The sequence below is a fragment of the Canis aureus genome, chromosome 31, assembly GCF_053574225.1.
Source record: "Canis aureus isolate CA01 chromosome 31, VMU_Caureus_v.1.0, whole genome shotgun sequence".
In the NCBI taxonomy this organism is placed as follows: domain Eukaryota; kingdom Metazoa; phylum Chordata; class Mammalia; order Carnivora; family Canidae; genus Canis; species Canis aureus.
Window position 1 is genome coordinate 9041263 of NC_135641.1, and position 18205 is coordinate 9059467.

The 18205-nt window shown below is 41.8% G+C and overlaps 2 long non-coding RNA genes across 4 annotated transcripts; one reads left to right on the top strand and one right to left on the bottom strand.

Annotated features, from left to right (window-relative positions):
• Positions 1–65: 65 nt before the first annotated feature.
• LOC144302333 (uncharacterized) lies at positions 66–11170 on the bottom strand. Of its 2 annotated transcripts, XR_013369183.1 has the most exons (3): positions 10605–11170; positions 7286–7430; positions 66–505 (listed from the first exon to the last, which is right to left on the bottom strand). It is a non-coding gene; the product is annotated as an uncharacterized LOC144302333 (long non-coding RNA). The 2 variants fall into 2 exon arrangements; XR_013369182.1 differs by lacking the exon at positions 10605–11170 and having other exon boundaries at positions 7286–7500.
• Positions 7491–17338, top strand: LOC144302334 (uncharacterized). Of its 2 annotated transcripts, none has more exons than XR_013369184.1 (3): positions 7491–8222; positions 15895–15960; positions 17193–17338. It is a non-coding gene; the product is annotated as an uncharacterized LOC144302334 (long non-coding RNA). The 2 variants fall into 2 exon arrangements; XR_013369185.1 differs by lacking the exon at positions 7491–8222 and adding an exon at positions 13927–15787.
• The last annotated feature ends 867 nt before the right edge of the window (positions 17339–18205 follow it).

Sequence of the window (18205 nt, forward strand, 5' to 3'; positions counted from 1 at the left end):
CAAGAAAGGAAAAAAAAAATACTGCAACACTCAAAACATGATGATGATGGTACCTTTTGTTTGACTTTTTTTTTTTTTTGAGATTTTATTTATTCAGTGCATACTATAGGTTAGTCTGGACACTAAGAGTTTTTGATAATCTTTTGTTTCACCCTTGCTAGAACTCTGCAAGGTTAGGAAAGGCCTTATTTTCTAGATGAAGGAGTACAATCTCAGGAGAGTTAAGATGTGGTTAGCATCACAAGTGTTGTAACCCGGCCTAACTCCAGAGGCATTGTGTTCTACAGCTCCTCCACATTCTGGTTTGGGAATACACTTTCATACACAATTTCACGTGCAATTGGCTTCTTGACCATTTAAAAAAACTAAAACAAATGCATTTAAAAATGTATGTAGCCCCAGTGTCAGACATGCTGTTTTCACAAGAACCTCCAAGGAGCCACTTCATGAAAAGCTCCTTTGCTCTTTCCTGGCATAGACTCTGCTCCTGGATGTCAGAGAATTTCTGCCAAAAAAAAAAAAAAAAAAAGCTTAATTAGTTATATAAATAAGCATATTACTCATTGGTAGGAAAAAACTCTCACAATCCTGGTTCTCTGCTACCACCATGGCAGAAAGAAAGGGCACCCAGAGGCCTCAGCCAAGCAGCTGTATCACCCTCAGGTTCCAGAGCATCACAGCAGCCACTGCACCTGCCTAAGGGAATGCACAGCGTCAGGAGAGGTGGGCGCAGCAGCCCCCCAAGTGGGGTATAGAACTCAGGAAGCTCCCCAGATATCTCCTCATGATTATGATATCAATTCCTTCAGTTATTTAGCCAGGAGTGGGATTGCTGGATCATACTGTAGCTCTAGTTTTAATTTTTTGAAGACTCTCCATACTATTGTGCATAGTGACTACATGAACTTACATGCCCACCAACGGTGTGCAAGCATTCTCTTTCTCTGCACCCTTGCCAGGCCTTCCTAGATCTCTTGTCTTTTTCATAATAGCCGTTCCAACAGGCATGAGATAACATCTCCTTGTGGTTTTGATTTGCATTTCCCTGGTAATTACTGGTGTTGAGCACATGTTCATATACCTGTTGGCCATTTGTACGTCTTCTTTAGGGAAATGTCTACTTAGTCTCTGTGCCCAGTTTTGAATTTAGTTATTTGGATTTTTTTGCTGTTGAGTTGTAGGAGCTCTTTATATGTTTTGTGTATTAAACCTTATCAGATAAATTATTTACAAATATTTTCACCCATTCTGTAGGTTACCTTTCCATTTGTTGATTATTTCCTGTGCTAAGCAGAAGCTTTTTACTTTCATGTAGTCCCACTTGTTTATTTTTGCTTTTGTTTCTTGTGCTTTAGTGTCAAGTCCAAAATATCATTGCCAGGGCATGTAAAAAAAATTTCCTTATATTTTCTTCTAGGAAATTTAGAGTTTCAGGTCTTATGTTTAAATCTAATCCATTGTGAGTTGACTTTGGACATGGTGTGATATAAGAGTTCAATTTCGTTCTTTTGCATGTGGATATCCAATTTTCTCAAATACCATTTATTGAAGAGACTATCCTTTTTCCATTATATTCTTGGTATCCTTGCCAAAGGTCAAATGGCCACATATGTGTGGGTTTATTCCTGGATTCTCTATTCTATTCCTTTGGTCTATATGTCTGTTCAGATGCCAGCATTATATTGTTTTGATTACTGTAGCTTTGTAATATATTTTGAAATCAGGAAGTGTGATGCCTCCAGCTTTGTTCTTCTTCCTCTAAAACAATCTGGCTATTCCAGGTCTTCTGTGAATTTTAGGATTTTTTTTCCATCTCTGTAGGAATTTCCATTATGATTTTGATAGAATTGCATTGAATCTATAGAAGATTTTACAACTTTACATATTTTTAAATAAATTAGTTATACAAATCCTTTATTTTATATGTGTGTTGTAAATATTTTCATTTAGTTTGTCATTTTTTGACTTTGCCTATGTTGTATTTACAGCATCCAAAATTTTTATTTTATTTTTATGTAGTTAAATTCATCAATCTTTTATTGCATTTAATTTTAAGTCATAATTTGCAAGCTTTTTACTATACTCAGGTTATAGGAGAATTGACCTCTATTTTCTTCTGGTATATGTAATTTATTTATTTATTTATTTATTTATTTATTTATTTATTTATAACATTTAAATCTATTTGGAGTTTATTTTTATGTAAGATTTGAGGAATGGATCTAATTTTATCTATTTTTCCAAATGACTACCTGATTGTATTGTCATTCATTAAAGAGATTATGGTTGCCCCTGTGATTTGAGAGACCTGTTTTGCATCTTTTTCTTTATTTTCAACTCCACTGTCCTGTCTGTTCACATGCCAGCCTTTCACTGTATAGGATTTGTATCATGTTTTACCGTCCAGTAGGCTTATTCCTCCTCCCACTCACCCCCACCCACTGAGTTAATTCTTCTGTGTTTTCCTGGCTTTCCTTGTGTGTTTATTTTTCTAACTAGCCTAGCTCCATTAAAAAGCTCCTTAGAATTTTTACTGGAATTGCATTACATGTGTAAGCTGACTTCCGGAGAAATGACATCTGGATCACATTGAGACATCCCAACCAGGATAAGAGATGTTATTCCGTTGGTTCAATTATTCCGCTGGAGACTTACTTTCCTCTTCTTATTTCCTTCTTTCCCTTCACTGCCTCATCTCCAAGGGGTACCATGTCTTCTCCATATACCTCTTTCTCTCCCACAAGTAATGCTTCTTCCAAGCTGCCCCCTCTGGTTCCACCCACTTGCCAGTGTCTTTTCCACAGCAGGACGAGGAACCTCCAGCTCCTAACTGGTGTTGAGTCATTTTGTGTGTATTGTTTCCCTTTCTCCTTCCGGGGGTGGTTTTGTCTGTAGTTCTTCTCAGCCCTCAGGTCCCTCTGCTCTCCTTTCTACTCTTTCTGGCTCCCTCTCTGCTCCTCTGCATTCAGAGGCTCTCAGCAGCGGCGAGTGGGTGTGGGAGCTCTGTGGGAATCTGCTGCCTTTTCCGTCTACGATCAGGTAATGCAAAGGTCGCAGCATTCCCTCTCTTCTGGTAGTGCCAAATGCATGAGTCCTTTTGAGTTTCATCTGTTTTCCTTATTGACTTCATGGTTGTTTGGGGAAGGAGGTTGCAAACCAGACCACCATTATTCTCCCAATCCTGAGGGCTGTATTTTAACAAGCTTGATATCTAGGCAAATCTAGGGGTAGATCTCACATCAGAAGATGTCATTTCCCATTAGATAACTTGAGTATGTTCATAGACTATGGTATAAAGAGAAATACAATTTCAACTCATGAAGAAATCTGTGCCCCAAAGGGAAAGGGGTTCGTTGGGAGGAAAGTTTGAGGGCAGAAAAGAGGGAACACAGTTCCCAGGGAACCTAGATTAGTGATTAAGAGGAAAAGAATTTTGGAAGGAAGAGTAAGCGAGAGTTCTAAAACATTGGATGGAAATCTGATTTTGACTTAATTTGATTGCAGTCCCTGGGGCTTTGTTCCATTATAATATAATAATTTAGACATTCCAAGTTAGGTTGTGTTTCAATTAATGTGATAGTCTCAAGTAAATGGTACAGACGAACTGAAGAGACCCCCCCCCTCCCCGCCATGCCTTGGTTGTTCACGATAAAAAAGTATCTGACCTCTGAATTTGAGTCTGCTTGTCCCTGTCTGGGGGCTGCCATCACAAGATGACAGTGTATTTGGGGACTGGCTTATTGTGGCCTCTGAACTCAAAATATACAAGCAGAACATGGATTTATTTTTCTCCCACTTCTATTTTTAATTCTGCTTTGTGGGATTTCCCTTCTCTGCCCATGGAAGACGCCTTAGACAGACCCATACAGCTTTCTCGATGCTTCGGCTCACGTGACAAAGAAGGTCCATTGCTGGGCATTAAAAGTTCTGGTTAGACTGAACTCTTCAATTTCACATCTGGTGCAAAGCTGCTCCCAACCCCAGCTCTCATTGCTTCTCCGCATGTCCCCAGGACAGAAGCAGGGAAAACTTATTGGTAGAAATGGGACACATCTCCCCATGCTTGGTGCCATTGTGATCTACCTGTCCTGCACACATGGTTGGTCCCCCAGAGCTGGCACTCCCTTGGGAGGTGCCTCTGTGATGGTCTGGCAGTCCCACAGAGATCACAGATTTGTGATCTTCCCTCTGCTTTTGTCCTGATGTATACCCACAGCCTCCTGGTGATGGGACCGCTCACCACCGTACACTGCCCTATCAAGTGGGTGCTTCCAAACTGCTTGGCTTGACCATCTTCTCTACATCCTTGCCATTCAAGGGGGTCATGCACTGGGATCCCAAATGGGTCCCTTCTCTTTAGCTTCCATAGTATACTGCACCAGCCAGCTCTCTTTTTTGGAATTCTCAGGAGAGAAGCAGGCAATAGTCTCTATCTACAGGTACTCTCGAATTCCAAGAAACATACATTTAGCTCTTCCAGGACCACCACCCCCCACTTCATGTTTGCTCAGCATGTGGTGCATTGGCTGTAGGATGCCAATCTCCTACCCTTAATTATATATACTCTTTTCTGATATCTCTGCTGGAGCCTCCTTTCCTTACTTTGAGAAGGTGGTCAAGCACCCTACTTCCCTCTCATGATGGAGAATACATACTAATCTGCCCCTGGCTGGCAAATCTTGTTTTGGCTTATTGCCTTCAATAAACTCATTTCTTGGGGGATCCCTGGATGGCTCAGTGGTTTAGTGCCTGCCTTTGGCCCAGAGTGCGATGCTGGAGTCCCGGGATCAAGTCCCACATTGGGCTCCCGGCATGAAGCCTTCTTCTCCCTCTTCCTGTGTCTCTGCCTCTCTCTCTCTCTCTACGCCTATCATAAATAAATAAATAAATAAATAAATAAATAAATAAATAAATAAATAAATCTTTAAAAAAACCAACTCATTTCTTTCCATATATGTATCTGTGTATGTAAAGATTACATATTTTATATTACATACATACATTATATTCTGTATTATAACATTATGTTATATTGTATTATATACATATAGATATGGAAGTTGCAGAGTGCACACAAATTGAATACATCATGCTAGATACATAGTTGGGTTGCTAGACTGGCTTTTCAACATTTTGTTCATCTTTTATTTTTTAAATATTTTATTTATTTATTTACAAGAGACACACAGAGAGAGGCAGAGGGAGAAGTGGGGTCTGTGCAAGAAGCCTGTTGTGGAACCCGATTTCAGGACTCCGGGATCATGCCCTGAGCCAAAGGCAGATGCTCAACCCCTGAGCCACCCAGGCACCCTGCTCTTCAATCTTAATAGGTCCTGAAGGAATGTGTTTAGAACTTTATTCTGGAATGGGAGGGGCTTTCCGCCTATTTGTTTGAAGCCTCCGCCAGAATCCTGGACCAGGGGGAATGGTGTCAGCCATATTTAGTTACCAACACTTTCTACCATTTGTGATCATCTACTGTGTGCCAATTCCTATTCTAAATGCTTGAACTAATTTCATCCCGTTCCTGTAAGAGAATGTTTCTTTACTTCCTTTTACAGAGTAAGGTATAGGGGTTCAGAGAGGCAGAACATCTTGCCCAAGATCACACATCTGGTGAGGCCAAGCCTGGGTAGGGCTGGAGGGCTGTCTGATTGCCAAGCCTGCATTCTGTGCCTCATCACGGCGTCAGATGGTTAGACAGCATCAGATGTGTCCACTAAACTAAAACAGGCCTCGTTCTCCCGAAAGTGCTGATTAAAAAGTTCAGTTGGGATGTTGTGTTGGCTATCATGAACATCGGTGTGGATAACTCTATATTCCCTAGAAACCATGGAGATATTATCTACATCCCGTTTACAAATGCAACCCCAAGCAAAGACTGCAAACTACTGCTCCTTAGGGAGGAAAACTAGCCAATCCATCACTAGAGACCTGTTCAAATTTCTAGTGTCTTAGTGAATGTCGGGTTTTGACATAAAGCTATTTGTGCACATGAGGAAGATGTTGTCAGTGGCCTGTGCTGCATGCAGGGCTCTGTGCTAGGTGGGAAAACTGTTGAATGTATAGGTCTGTCATTCAAAGAGCAGACCCAGTCACCACCAAAGCTTGCTTTATTTATTTATTTATTTATTTATTTATTTATTTATTTATTTATTTATTTTGGACATGTAGCTACCCCTCTATTGGTCTTAAATAATTTTTTAACAAGTAATTATACTTACAATAGGAACGAAAGGAATTCTATTTCTGAATTTGCTATTTTGTGGATACATGCCAGTACTTGGTCTTTAGTTGAAACAGACATTTAGCTATAAACCACTGGCCAGAAAGATCCTAAATGATCAATTTCCCCTGTTATTTTAACTCCCTTGTCTCTCCTAACTGTACCACGCACATTTTTCCTCACTGACCTTCCAACACATTCCCAGCTTTCATGAGCTTTGTACTTCAGTTATTAAATTACAAAAGAAATGGGGCAAAAGGACTAAAATATATTTCTCAGAAATACAGCTGTGCTAGCAACGGGCGCCGCATGTGAAGTATGTCTCTTATCCCACTTCTCCTCATCACATTTCAGCAAATAAATCCGACTCTCTGTGGAACAATTTTGGTGTTAGCACAAAGTAATTCGAAACAGTGGGGGGTGGGAGACGCATAATTATGACCAGCAGAAGATGCGTTTGCAAAAGCCGTGCATGAAATGATTGAGTTAGGAAAAAGCTTTGCCAGAGGCCCAGAAAATCCTTCTGTTTCCCCCTAAATTACAAAGCATTTATTCTATTCTGTAGTGATTTACATGATAATTCCATAAAACTACTTTGCCTAAAATTATTCTGTCTGTTTGTCCTCCTCAGTAATAATATGTTAGGATTCATCTGGCTTATTTATTCATTCATTGGATAGAATAAGAGAGAGTTCCTACTCTGGTGGGCCACATAAAGGAGGTCATTATATTTCAAGTTAGCACGTGGATCAAGAGGGCTGCAGAGCAAGCATCATCGGGGAGGACCACATATCCCTGTCTGCATGGTCATGAGAAGCTTCCTGGACAAGGTGATGGCAAGGCCGAGTCCTAGGGGAGGAGCCGGCATTGTTGAGGGTGAGGTAGGACAAGGTATCCTGGGTGTAAGGGAGTGGCATGACCAAGGACCATAGATAGGCATGGCCAAGAACATGGAAGATGGAGTCAAGAAGTATAAGGAACACAGTGGGTGGGTGTCTTAGTTGGCTTGGGCTACCATAGCAAAATACCATAAGCTGGGTGGCTCACACAGTGGCTTACACAGTGGCAATCTGTTTTCTCACAGTTCTGAAGACTGAAAGTCCAAGATGAAGGTGCCAGCAGGGTCAGTGTCTGGTGAGGTCCCTCTCCTTGGATTGCAGATGGCTGCCTTCTTACTACACCCTCACATGGCCATTCTGTGTTCCTATGGAGAGAGAGATTGAGATCTCTACACTCTCTAGTCCTCTTCTTAGAAGAACTCTAATCTCATCATGAAGGCCCCAACCTCATGACTTAATCTAATTATCTCACAAAGGCTCCATCTCTGGATACCATCACAGTGGGCTTAGGACTTCAGCATATGAATCTGGCAGGACACAGATCAGTTGATGACAGTGTGTATATTAGTCAGGGTTCTCCAGAGAAACAGGACACACACACACACACAGACACACACACCACACAGATTGAAAGACACAATGTGGGAGTTGGCAAGTCAAAATGTGTTGGACAAGCCAGCAAGCAGGAAATCCTGATATGAGTTGAGGTTGCAGTCTTGAGTGTGAATTCTGTGTGGCCGACCAGGTGGGCTGGAAACTCAGGCAAGGTTTCTACATTTGAGTCTTGAGGCCAAATTCCTTCTTATTCGGAAATCTTTCCTCTTCAGGGCTTCAACTGATTAGATGAGGCCCTTCCACATTATGTGGAGCAATCTGTATTTTTCAAAGCCCACCAATTTAAATTAATCATATCTAAACTATATCTTCACAGCAACATCTAGACTAGTGTTTGACTAAATAACTGGACACCATAGCCTAGCCAGGTTGACACATGAAACCCTCACGGTGAGCAGAATGGGATGAATCAAAGAGGGGTGAACATGAGAAATTAATGGTCTGGGGCTGGATTCCAGAAAAGCTGGCCTGTGCTAGCTAGTGAAACACCACTGCCTTATAGATCTGGGATCATAAACACAGATGCCTAAGGGACCAGACAGGTAAGACAAATGAATGATTTGAGACCTGCTTATATTTCTTATATACACACCAAACACATGAGAATATTCTATTCTATTTTATAAAGAAAGATGTGCTTTCAATTTCTTTTTTAGTAGAGCCCTTTTGATTTATCTCTCATTTTCTCTCTTTTGATAGGGACAAGGATACACAAAAATATCTCTGTTATAACCAAATGATGGTATAGGCAAGGATAAAAAATGGCAACTGTCACATGCCCTGATTCCTGTTGATGGAGGAGTATTGGAGGACACTTGATATGTTGGAGGGAATCTGCTTTCTAAGGGGGATGGCCAGGCCACTGGCCCAGCTCATGGTACACTGTGGACATGTGGAGCTAGTGTGGCCAGATGTTCTGATGTTTATGTGACATGTTCTAATTTTGAAACATCAAAATATCTTAAAAGACTCTGTAGCCAAACTCCTCTCCTGGAAATGCCAAGCCTTCTGCTGTTCATGATGAGACCATTTTCAGGTTTTAGGTAGTGTGCTTTCAGGCGAAGTGAATTCAGTATCTATCACTGAATAACAGATTATCTCCCAAATTTTGTGGCACAAAACAATATTTATAAGCTTGCAATTTCTATGGATCAGAAATTGGAGCATTTTAGGTGGGTGGTTCTGGCTCAGGACTTCTTACAGGTGCTAGTGAAGATGTCAGCTGAGAGAGGCTAGAGGAACCACTTCCAAGCTCACTCACGTGGCTGTTGGCAGGAGGCCTTACTTCCTCATTATGTGGACTTCTCCACGGGATTGCTGAGCATCCTTAGAACCTGGCAGCTGGCTTTCCTCAGTATGAGGAATGAGAGAGACCAGGATGGAAACCACAGTGCCTCTTATACTCTAACCTCAGAAGTGAAATCCCGTCATGTTTGCCATCTTCTCTTGACCGCATTGACCACCCTGGAACAATATGGGAGGAGACTACATAGCATGTGACTCTCAGAAGGCAAGGATCACTGGGGGCCATGCGTAAGGCTTACTACACAGTCGATTTGGGGTTGGTATGTGTGTATAGGATAGATTTGAGGTAGGGACCTTATTTAGGAGGATATTGGTTTGATAGAATGCTGATGAGGGCATATGGCAGTTAGAAAAAGGAAAAGAAAGTAAATTCACAAATACTTAAGGAATAAAATGTCTCTCAATTTTCCTGCCTTTGAGAATAACTGTGTGGGAACACAATGTATGGAGTTGTTGCAGTCATTTTGTGATGATGAGGTGACAAACGATTATGCTTGATGTGGTATGGTGGGCGGATGGACAGACCCTGGCTGCTTGATGACATTGCTGGGTCACCAATCACCCTTAAAATATCTCATCACATTAACAATAAAGACCTTAAGAATTTAAGCCACCATGAATGGGGCATTCTGTTATGGGCTGCTTTAAAAATACAGGGTGAGAGACAGAGGCATGAGTTCAAGCTCTGAGATTGAATGGTTTAGTGGAAAAACTATGAAGGTTTTCATTTCACAGATGATTAGATGGCAGTGATGCCAGAGGAAGTAAACATGATGGGAAGAAAGCAGATTCAGGGCCATGTGAGTCCTGTTGACCCTGGCCTGCTTGGGGGGGTAACTGCACAAGAGGGACCAGCACGCTTCATTCACCTCTATATTCCTCGTGGTGAGCATCATGCTTCACATATGTGAGGCCTCTAATAAATGTGTGCTGAGGAAGTAAACAAGTGAGTGGTTGGAAGGACGATGAGGCCCACACAGAGGTAGCAGTCACAGGTCTATGAAAGAAAACCAGTTATCCGTGTTTGGTGACAGAGCCTCAGTGTAGATGGCATGTCACAGATCCTGGCAAAGCCTTTAATGGTGTATTAAAAAGTTAGACTGAGGGCACCTGGGTGGCTCAGTCGGTTGGGTGACCCACTCTTGATTTCAGCTCAGGTCATGATCTCAGGGTTGTGAGATCGAGCCCCATGACCGGCTCTGTGCTGGACCAGCTTGGGATTCTCTCGCTCGCCTTCTGCCTCTCTCCTACACTGCTCGTGTGAACACTCATGCTCTCTCTATATTTAAAAAAAAAAAAGGTAGACTGTATGGAGAGACATCACTGTGTATGAAATGGATCATTCTATGGGGATGTTCATTTCTTTCCCCTCTATGTACGTATTTCTTTACATGGTAAATTGCCTTTGAAGAAAATACTGTCTCCATTTTTGCAGAAGAAAATTATATAGAAGAGAAGAAAATTAAGTGAACAAAATCAAACCTGCCACATGGCACAGGGTTTTCAAGGATTCTCATTTAAGAACAAAGAGAAGGTGATGGTCTGTAGCCACGTGGTGCCTGCCATCCATGCTACACGCTTGCCCATGTAAACCAAGTAGCCCAGAAGCCTCAAAGTACCTGTTGGTCAGCTATTTTCATTTGAAGAGTATCCCATGGGTCCTTCTTTCTTCTCCTTTAGACTTTGAAGTTTATTTCCGTTTTCTGGGCTGCCTTCAAATGATGACATGCCCTCGCAGAAGCACGCGCCATAAAGACAGAATATTTATGGTTGAGTCCTTTGCCCTCATTTTCAGTAGACACTAGAAATAGGGTTTCAGACGGAGACCCCATGAAGGAGCTCAGCCAGCAGCCACGGTGAGCAGCACTGCAGGCAGTGCTGGCTGGGAACAAATGAGGTTTGGCCCAGAAAGTGCCATGGGGTCTTGGCAGGGTCTTTGCACTAGAGTTGGTTTCCATGGCTTCATTCCACAGTCAGCCCTGGTTCCAGAACTTTACATGGTGCAAAAGCTTGGAGGGCCTGAGCCAAGAGCTCCGTGGAGGCTGTACAGACATCACTTATCCCCCCATGGTTCCTCTGGGTGGCCAGGCTCTCTGGTCTTCTAAGTCTACTTGGGGTGTGGGCATGTTTGAGGCCATCTAGGGTCCTGAATGATGGGACCAGACTGCCTTGCCATAGTTCCCTCTCTGTGTCTGCCAGCTTGGCTTGGAATTTGGAGTGCCCTTGGTGGGGAGGTTCTCCTTGTGCTCCTATGTCCTTGCTCCTGTCCCCATCCCTGACTCTACCACCAACCACAGGGAGGGAATCCTTCCCTAGTCTTGAGGAAATCTTTCTCCTCTCAGGATTGTTGGCTATTCTGTCTCTGGATTCCTCTCATGGCTTTGGAGCAAGCCTGAAGACCCCTCCTCACTATAGCCAGGGTGTGTTTGGCCTTTTCTCTGCTCTCCTCAGAACTGTGGCCCAGCCATCTGAGGCTCCAGAAGTCACTTAGCATTCCCCATTGATCTACCTGGTGGTTCCTCCTAGGGCATGTCTTGGCCTCAGTGGAGCCTGATGTGGGCCTAGTGGTTTGGGTTGCTTGTCTTGAAGGCCACACCAATTCTCATACCTGTTTTCAAGTATGAGACCAGCTTGGTGCCTTTCTCCCCTCTGGGTGGGTGGTCTTGACATCCCGTCAGCCTGGAGTGACTGCATTTCAACTGTTAATGTGGAAAATGGTGCTGATGTATAGCAGTAGCCCCAGAATTACTTGTTGGGGGTAGAGGGAAGGCTTAAAGGTAAACACTCATCTTTGGGACCTAAGTTATGATACATATCAAAACATTACACGTATTTCTTTTTTTCTTTCTTTTTTTTTTTTTTTTTTTTTTTAGATTTTATTTATTTGAGAGAGAGCAAGCACAAGCAGGAGAGGGGCAAAGGGAGAGGGAGAAGCAGACTCCTCACTGAGCAGGGAGCCCGATGCAGGACTCGATCCCAGGACTTTGAGATCATGACCTGAGCCGAAGGCAGATGCTTAACCTGAGTCACCCGGGGCCCCCATTGCATGTATTACTAACAGAGTCAATTGGGGAGAATGTGACTGAAGTATGAAGCCGAGGAGCTTGCCAACTCCTTCCCTCAAACTTGGACATGGCCTTAGAGAAACCCACCAAAGGAAACTCACTTATCTATGTCCCTGCATCTTCCCGGGCCAGCAGGGTGGCCTTCTTGTCACTGGACTGTCATGGTTTAGCACTGAAAGCCCTGTACCCCCCAAAACCTCTTGATCCCAGCAGGCAGGGTGGAGGGAAGGGGAGAGGGGGACAGGAAGCAAGTTGGTCATCGTAGACCCCTCAGCGGCCCTGGGCTCAGGACTAAATTGATCAAAGTGATGATTAGGATTTAGAGGCTTTCAGACACTGTCAATCAGCACCAAATTTCATTTTTAGCTTACATTCCTGACATGATATGGTATGGTTTCTTTTCATGAAATAATTGGATATTAGGAAAGTAATGTATGCATGCTCATAGGAAATCATCTAAACAGAACTGAAGAGTACATGTAGCAGTTAGAAGTCAGCCTCTCTGCTGACCTTCCCTGTTTTATATCTTCCAGCCAGGGACAGCCACATTCAATAGTTGCCAGGTGTTAGGCTACGAATATTCAATGCATACAGATGCCTCTTTATGCACAGTATAGGTGCATTGCAACTTCCTTTTTTAAATTTATTTTTTTGCTGCAACTCTATTGTGAAGTTCCACCTCTAAGAACACCTATACATTTTTTTATTTAGGTTTTTAAAAATGACTATAGTTTTCTTCCCACCAAAAACCAACGTCCAATTGGCTTCTAGTGGATGTTTAGCTTATGCTTAAGTTCCTGCGATTTTGAACAATCTGCAATAAATAAACTAGAAGCACATTTGTGCACACATACCTACTGGATAGATTGCTACAAGTGGGATGGCCATACCACGGGGTATGTACGTTTTCCACTCTGATAACTAAGAAATGTGCGTCACTACATTGCATCCATTTACACTCAGGTTCACAGTGTGTGTGAATGTCTACTTTCAAACTTTCTTATCATCTCTGGGTATTATCAAACTTCTCAACCTGAGAAGCAAAAGACTGCAATTTTATTTGCATTCTTTTAGTTCTAAACAGATCTGAACTTCAGTTATATGTGAATTGGACACTTGTCCAATTTTTGTGTGTGGGCACTAATATTTCCTATCCTCTGTCCATTTTTCCCCTTCTTTTTTGAAATTGGCATGTTTCTGCTTCTTAAGAGAAGTGTATAGTTTTTAGATAATTTCATTTGGTTTCTTCATCATGAATTACCTTTTGTTGTTCCTTGAGGGTATTAACTATGTACATTTAAATATTTAAGTCTTGGTGCAGGTCAGGAGCAGCCAGCCTGCAGCTCATGGGATCTATTTCGCATTACCAAATTAGATTTGTAATATCTAAATTTTTTTCTCAGTGGAGCTGTTGCTGCAGGAAGTAGATAAAGAACAAGGGTCAATTTAAAAAGGAGATACTCTGGGGTGGGGTAAGTTTTTGAGGGAAGAGATGGTAATAGCAAAAATAGCAAAAATTGGGATAAGCATAACATAAAAAGCTAAGGCACTCTTAAGCCCGTGGAATTCAACACTATGATCTGAATTCAAATTTCACCCCACCCCCACTTTTTGAAGTTTTAGGAAAATCATTGCATTTGTTTATGTCTCTTCATTTCTTTACCTATTAGGGTGTCACTTAATATTTCCTATTTAATCTAAATAGAACACAGTGCCATCAAAAAATTTCTAGAGTAGGAGTTCAGGGAAAATGAGTATTTGCGTGATTTTTTTTTTTACTACAGACCAGCATTATAACTTTATGATAATGGAAACTGATTGCAAAATGATAAAAATTGAATCTATCAGCCCTAAAATCTTGGTTTTAATGGGATGTCAGTGGTTCTTACAGCATGGATTTCATCTAGTGCCTAAGACACTTTGTCTTTGATAAATATGAGCATCGCTCCAATTGTCAGCATTGCCCCCGCATCCACTCAGAGCTGAAGCAAGGCAGCTATGGGCACAGCTGCAATGTCAGCAAGGTTCAGATCTTCACCCAGAGAGTGACATAAATGCCAGGTTTCCCCAAAGACCTTGTTCTTTCATGTTCTGAGAAAGGTTTCTTGGTGTCCATGTTAGTTCTACTCACGAACTGGCCATCCTGGCTTTCCAAGGATTTGTCTACCCTCTCCTGTTGAGTGAGGTGATCCCTTCTGCTTGGCTGTTCCTTTCTTGTCTCCATGGGACCCCTGTGACTTCCCCTAAATGCTTGCTGTATGAAGTGCAGGCCCCTAAATGACTGTCCTGCTATTGGTTGCCCAATGTGGCCAAGAGCTCCATTTCTAAAGCACTCATCGCTGTTATAGACTTGTTTATTCATTTTTTCCCAGCCTTCCCTTTGGAGGATGCTGGTTAGAGAAGTTCCAGAGTCTATGTCCCTACCTAACAGATTATATCACAAAGCTCCCAGGCCACAGATAAGCCACAGACGCTGATAGAATCTCGGAGGGATCCCTGAGTGGCTCAGCAGTTTAGCACCTGCCTTCAGCCCAGGACGTGATCCTGGAGTCCTGGGATAAAGTCCCACGTCAGGCTCCCTGCATGGAGCCTGCTTCTCCTTCTGCCTGTGTCTCTGCCTCTCTCTCTCTATGTGTGTCTTTCATGAATAAATGAATAAAATCTTAAAAAAAAAAAAAAAAGGAATACCGGAGCCACCTCATCCTTGATGTATTCCCTACCCAGAGGAGCTGCACTCTCACTGCTGGCAGAGGGGGTGCCCTTAATTGTGTTATTATGGGCACGGCTTGACTAGAGTCCCAAGTCACACTTACATCTTCTTCCAGGAGGCCAGCCAAGTCTTCAGGCCCACTCTGGTCCACGTGGCTAAAACCCAAGGCTAGAGTCTCACTCTGTTTTCCTCTAGGTGACACCTTAAAGGAGGTACTGCTTAGCTCCCTTTCACCTCTTTTCTCACCTGTCTCTTGCTTCAGATTATTTTCCCCCTCTTTCTTTTCACTTTCTTTTCACTTTCTCTTTTTTCTTTCTTGCCTCTCTTCACCCTCTTAGCTTGGTCTCCTTGATTTCATTCCCTCTGTCTGATGTCTCCAACACTTGTGCTGGCTCTGTCTGTCCACTAGCCCTTAATACTGCCTTTCTCCAGAACACCTTTCTCCCATCCTCATTTCCTGTAGCTATACAAGGTCATTCTGGGCACTGTTATCTGGGTGGTTTTATTTATTTATTCATGAGAGACACACAGAGAGAAGCAGAGACATAGGCAGAGGGAGAAGTAGGCTCCCCATGGGGAGCTCGATACAGGACTCGATTCCAGGACCCCAGGATCACAACCTGAACAAAAGCCTCAACCATTGAGCCACCCAGGTGCCCCTGGCTAATTTAAATGATCAATTTGTATCAGTTAGCTTTTTCTGCATAACAAATCACCCCAAACTTGAAATAATAGCTATTTAACTCATTGTTCTTCTGACTGGTCATTTAGGCTGGGCTCAGCTGCGTGAGTTTCTGTGCACTTTTAAATTTCTACTAATCTATGAGTTTCCTTTGATTTCCAGAATTTTTATCCCTGGCCCTATTGGAGTTTTAGACCAGATAACTCTTCACAGGAGAGGCTGTCCTGTGCATCGTAGAACATGGAGCCGTCTGTACCTGTTAGATGCTGGTAGCAAATCCTCCTCCTCAGTGCAACAACCCAAACTGTCTCCAGACATGGCAAATGTCCCTTGGACATTTGAGAGGTGGGGACATTGTCCGTGGCTGAGAAGCACTAATCTAACACAATACCCAGAAGAGTGAGAGCCAACTGCATATTTAATGAAAGAATTTTTTTTTTTTACTCCTGCAGATGCAAAACTTTTAGAAGCGTTTGACACTTACCAGACAGACCTTTAGTAAGTAGGTTCTTACAAGGGTGAGTATTTCAAGGAAAGTGGAAGGAAATAACCTTACAACTGTCTGACTTGGAGAAATGTTACACCTAGAAACATGTAGCTCCAACAGTAGACCCGATGCTCAACATCCCTTCTAAGCTTTTATTGAGACAGGATATCTACATTTCATTTTGTTGTCTACAGGAAGTGATCCATTGGCCAGTTTTGCCCTCTGCAAGACAGATCCGTGTCTCTCTAGCAGCAATTTTAATTATAATAAAAGAATAGTCCATTCTGTAAGAGGCTTTAATTTTTGTGAAGTGTTTTATCACGAACAGTAGCGATGTGATTGTGAGAAAAAAGAGAAATATAACTATGATGTGTGAATTTGATTTGGGAAATATCTCATAATCTTTCAAAACATATAGAACAGATCAAACCTGTTGTGATACAAATTGGAAAAAATTACTTTCCAACATACGAAGACATGCCTTTACAAAAGTATCAGGGGTTGGTACACATATAGATAGGCTCCAAAATTAGTATTTGTCAAAGCATCATTGATTCTGGCATTTAGATGTCCTCTAATTCATCTCTATTGATCATTGTTTCCTTGCTCATCTGAGAAACAGGTATCTTTTTTCTTTGTCATTGTACCAGGTTATGCTCATATGCAATATGAATAAGGCATTGAGGAGGACTTCTGAAACACCCAGTGTCACCCCATCACATTTCATTTTTCTTGTCAGAAAATTAGTTTGCTCCTTGCGGTAACTCAAAGTCATTCAACCTAGTCTCAGAAAAGCTGCCATTCATCTTGTTGCCAGACTAGAAAGAGAAGGATTTCAGTCAAAGATGAGTTCAGGGAAGAAGCAGATGAATATCATTATGGGACTCCCTATGTGATGTGTCCGCCATATTGCCAGTGAAATAGTAACCCCTTTCAGCAAGAACTGCTCACCACCCATGCACATGAACAAGCACATTTTTCCCCCCATTTCTACTTTTTAGAGACTAATGGGTCAGTGATGTTCACCTCTATGAGAGGTACTGAACAGCCTCATCATTCCTTTGACAAATGTTGTAATGCTGATGCTTCCTATATGCTATGGACTGAATTATGGCCCCCACCAAAATGCATGTGCAGAAACCCGAACCTCCAGCACCTCAGAATGTGACTGTACTTGGAAATAAGGTCTTTACAGAGATAACTAAGTTAAAAATGAGATCATCTGAGTGGGCCCTAATCTAATATGACTGGCTTTCTTTTAAGAAGAGAAGATTAAGTATGCGGACATACACAGAGGGAAGATTATGTGAAGACACAGGGAAGAGAGGCTTCAGAAGAAACCAACCCAACCAGCACCCTGATCTTGGACTTCTCACCCCTAGAATTGTAAGAATATAAACTTCTGTTGTTGAAACCACCAAGTCTGTGGTACTTTACTATGGCAGCTTGAACAAACTCACATGCTATTTTCCAAGACTGTTGCACGGTTGTGTGATATAGATTTGAGTTTCTTAGAATGGCCCTCCCAGTCTTTTCTGCTGCTTCCTGGCCAAGTACACAAATTGAAAATCAGAACAAAGATAATGAGGGGCATCTCCATGGAGGCATTTATATCTATATCCTTACATCTATGACTGGTCTGTAACTGACTTCTACATTGCCTACAATCATAATTTTCATTATTTGTTAAATTGTACCTACAGTGGAACTAGACTAGACACATGGTTTCTGGTCCAGGAACTTCATTATTTCAAAATTGTGAACATGATGATTGATTCCATTTCAATCATAAAAATATACGCGGGATCCTGAATCAGAGTCATTTTTAAAATGAACTCACTTAGAATCTTTTTTTAAAAAAAACTTTATTACCCAATTTTTGGGAAAAAAATATAAAAGATATTCCAGCACCGTAGTTCACTTTGTCTGTAATGCAGGAGGTACCACTTACGGTTCTTCAAAAGCAGACAATGTGGCTGGTGATGTTAAAAGCCTCAGTGTTCTATAAATAGAAATAAATTATAGAATCAGAATGGTGGTCAAACGACCTTTTTTTCAGAGATGAGAAAACTGGAAGAGACATAAAATGAAGGCTACCAAGATTATTTCTTCTCCCAAATATCTTTCCTATAATCTAAAATTTGGAAGGAAAAAATTTTTCCTCAATATCCTTTAAACATTTGTTTAATTTCATACAAAACTCTTCACATCCACAAAAGATACCCAGGAAGAGTAGAGGTAAATATAGATTTATACACATTGTTTGAGTTATTAAG